The sequence below is a fragment of the Salmo trutta genome, chromosome 7 (genome assembly GCF_901001165.1).
Source record: "Salmo trutta chromosome 7, fSalTru1.1, whole genome shotgun sequence".
NCBI lineage: Eukaryota > Metazoa > Chordata > Actinopteri > Salmoniformes > Salmonidae > Salmo > Salmo trutta.
The window spans coordinates 52,116,223-52,119,127 of record NC_042963.1 but is presented as its reverse complement, the minus strand read 5'-3'; the positions used below and the strand labels follow the sequence as shown (position 1 = coordinate 52,119,127).

The 2,905-nt window shown below is 41.3% G+C and overlaps 1 non-coding gene across 1 annotated transcript; it reads left to right on the top strand.

Annotated features, from left to right (window-relative positions):
* The first annotated feature begins 2,295 nt into the window (after positions 1-2,295).
* Positions 2,296-2,486, top strand: LOC115197805 (U2 spliceosomal RNA). Its single transcript, XR_003879063.1, has one exon. It is a non-coding gene; the product is annotated as a U2 spliceosomal RNA (small nuclear RNA).
* Positions 2,487-2,905: the final 419 nt, after the last annotated feature.

Below are 2,905 nucleotides of genomic sequence, written 5' to 3'. Positions count from 1 at the left end.
GATTTTGATAATTAGCGGGTATCGGCCTAATTCTGCTCTGCATGCAGTCTTAATTTGGTGTTTGTCCCATTTTGTGAATTCTTGGTTGGTGAGCGGACCCCAGACCTCACAACCATAAAGGGCGATGGGTTCTATAACTGATTCAAGTATTTTTAGCCAGATCCTAATTGGTATGTTGAATTTTATGTTCCTTTTGATGGCACAGAATGCCCTTCTTGCCTTGTCTCTCAGATCGTTCACAGCTTTGTGGAAGTTACCTGTGGCGCTGATGTTTAGGCCGAGGTATGTATAGTTTTTTCTGTGCTCTACGGCAACGGTGTCTAGATGGAATTTGTATTTGGGGTCCTGGTGACTGGACCTTTTTTGGAACAGCATTATTTTTGTCTTACTGAGATTTACTGTCAGGGCCCAGGTCTGACAGAATCTGTGCAGAAGATCTAGGTGTTGCTGTAGGCCCTCCTTGGTTGGTGACAGAAGCACCAGATCATCAGCAAACAGTAGACATTTGACTACAGATTCTAGTAGGGTGAGGCTGGGTGCTGCAGACTGTTCTAGTGCCCTCGCCAATTCGTTGATATATATGTTGAAGAGGGTGGGGCTTAAGCTGCATCCCTGTCTCACCCCACGGCCCTGTGGAAAGAAATGTGTGTGTTTTTTGCCTATTTTAACCGCACACTTGTTGTTTGTGTACATGGATTTTATAATGTATGTTTTCCCCCAACACCACTTTCCATCAATTTGTATAGCAGACCCTCATGCCAAATTGAGTTGAAGGCTTTTTTGAAATCAACAAAGCATGAGAAGACTTTGCCTTTGTTTTGGTTTGTTTGTTTGTCACGTTAGGGTGTGCAGGGTGAATACATGGTTTGTTGTACGGTAATTTGGTAAAAAGCCAATTTGACATTTGCTCAGTACTGAGGAAATGTACGAGTCTGCTGTTAATGATAATGCAGAGGACTTTCCCAAGGTTGCTGTTGACGCATATCCCACGGTAGTCTCTCTCTCTCTCTCTCTCTCTCTCTGCTGTCTCTCTCTCTTTCTGCTGTCGCTCTCTCTGCTGTCTCTCTGCTGTCTTTCTACTGTTTCTTTCTCTCCTGTCTCTCTCTCTCTCTCACTTGTTCTCTCTCTCTATGTCTCTCTCTCTGCTGTCTCTCTGCTGTTTCTCTGCTGTTTCTCTCTGTCCTGTCTCTCTCTCTCTCTCACTTGTTCTCTCTCTATGTCTCTCTATGTCTCTCTCTCTCTCTCTCTCTCTAAAAGTACTTATTTTAACATATCATGTTTCAATGCAGTTTTTATGCATATTATGCCGTTTTAAGGTGTACAAATGATTATGTAAAAGTATGAGCTATTTTAAGAAAAAAGAATCCAATATAAAAGAAATCTGTTCTTATCAGTTTAATATCTGGGGACCATATATCTGGGGACCATATATTAGATAGATTTTTCCACAGTGAAATAGGATATAAATAGCTGTGCCATTATTCCGAATTCTGATAGTGTTCTGATTTGCATGTATGAATTATGGAGACCCAAGCTTCTGTAGGGCTTAACCTGCCGAGCTGATGTATGCGCTTTAGAATGTTTTGATTATTATTTATTATTTTATTTAACCTTTATTTGAGTTTACTTTTATTTAACTAGGCAAGTCAGTTAAGAACTTAATAAGAACAAGTTCTTATTTACAATGACGCCTACACCGGCCAAACCCGGACGACGCTGGGCCAATTGTGCAGCGCCTTATGGGACTCCCAATCACGGCCGGCTGTGATACAGCCTGGATTCGAACCAGGGTGTCTGTAGTGACGCCTGTAGCACTGAGATGCAGTGCCTTAGACGCTTGTTGTACAGCTTGGACAAGGCGGCGGTCGGTGGAACTCTGGCGCCACCATGTGGACAATTACTTCCGTTCCCTTGTGGCAGTAATGCTACCAGAGATATTTGATATAAGATCAAATGTTATGTCAATATAATTGTCTCCAAATTGTTTCCCCCACCAGTATTTCATGTATTATTATTAAAATGTAGCTGTTAATCTGGTTTTAATTCAACAAGGCTTTCTCTCGTTTCCGATTGGAGGGTGGATAACGCCGTGACTGGGGAACCTCCCAATGTGTTACTTTGTAACAGTCAAAAGTGGTTATTCCCGACGTTGATCAACTCCCAATCTATGTCACACTTTTTTTTAAAGAATTATCTTTAATATTTAGTGGAAAGTTTACAGAGCTCATTTTGGTGTAACCGTTAACGAATTTGACGTGTCCGAGAACGGCACCTTCCTCCCGAAAGCATTGCGGTATCGCTTCTCGGCCTTTTGGCTAAGATCAAGTGTAGTATCTGTTCTTATCAGTTTAATATCTGATACGTCCCCTATCTGGGGACCATATATTAAATTGATTTTTGGAACAGGGAGATGGAATAGGGGCTTGCTCCGTCCACTCCACGCATCGACCTGGTATTGCAGTACCTCCAGGAACGGTGCACCCCTGCCGTTGTAAAGGAAAGGTAACAGTCTTGATTAGTGTTCTGCATTATGACCGTGTTGATAGTCACTTTAATGGTAGTTCCCCATAACGAAATTGATGACTAGATAGTGTTAGTCAAGTCAGTCAACTATTCTGTTGACTATGACAGCTGATATGAATGGTGAGTTCATCATCATACCATAGTTAATTCGTCACATGCACAGGGTGTAAACTACAGTGAAATGCTTACTTGCAAGCTCTCCTTAACAAAAATATACACAAATAGCTAAGTAATAAAGTCGTAAAAAAAAGTAGTTATGATTGGAAATATATACACAATAACAATATACAGTATAAACCATGTTGTTCCTCTACCATGTTGTGTTTTCCTACCATGTTGTGTTCCTACCATGTTGTGCTTCAGCCATGTTGTGTTGCTACCA